We start from the raw sequence: 931 nt of genomic DNA on the forward strand, positions 1-931 counted from the left end.
GCATTGATTTTCTGTTACCATTTGAAGAAAACTGCTGCAGAATCGCATCGAATGTTTGCCGAAGCTTACGGTGAGCATGCTCTTGATAAATCACAGTGTTTTGAGTGGTTTAAAAAATTCAAAAGTGGAGATCTTGAAGTGAAAAACGAAGAACGTGGAAGACCACCAAAAAAGTTTGAAAACAGCGAATTGCAAGCATTGTTGCATGAGGATAACACTCAAATGCAACAACAACTCGCGGATCAATTAAATGTGACACGAAAAGCCACCTCCATACGTTTGAAAGCCATGGGAAAGATCCAGAAGATGGGAAAATAGGTTCCACATGAACTGAATAGAAGACAGCAGGAAAACCAAAAAACTACTTGCGAAATGCTGCTCGCCAGGTACAAAAGAAAGTCATTTCTCCATCGAATTGTAACTGGCGATGAAAAGTGGATATATTTTGAGAATCCTAAGCGTAAAAGATCATGGGTAACTCCAGGCGAACCATCGACATCGGCTGCCAGGCCAAATCGTTATGGACGGAAGACAATACTCTGTGTTTGGTGGGATCAGAAGGATGTAATCTATTATGAGGTGCTAAAACCTGGCCAAACCGTTAATACTGAACGCTACCGACAACAAATCGATTTGAATCAAGCTTTGCGTGAAAAACGACCAGAATATAAAAAAAGGCAACACAAAGTGATTTTGCTTCATGATAATGCACCATCACACACAGCAAAACTGGTCAAGGAAACGATTGAGGCGTTTAGTTGGGAAATACTTTCGCATGCGGCTTACTCACCAGACTTCGCTCCGTCCGATTACTATTTATTTGCATCGATGGGACACGCACTTGCTAAGCAGCGCTTCACTTCTTACGAAAATGTACGAAAATGGCTCGATGACTGGTTTGCCTCAAAAGAGCAACAGTTTTTTTGGCGTG

Source organism: Odontomachus brunneus, unplaced genomic scaffold (assembly GCF_010583005.1).
Source record: "Odontomachus brunneus isolate Ranch 3 - 2012 unplaced genomic scaffold, Obru_v1 Obru_scaffold_150, whole genome shotgun sequence".
NCBI lineage: Eukaryota > Metazoa > Arthropoda > Insecta > Hymenoptera > Formicidae > Odontomachus > Odontomachus brunneus.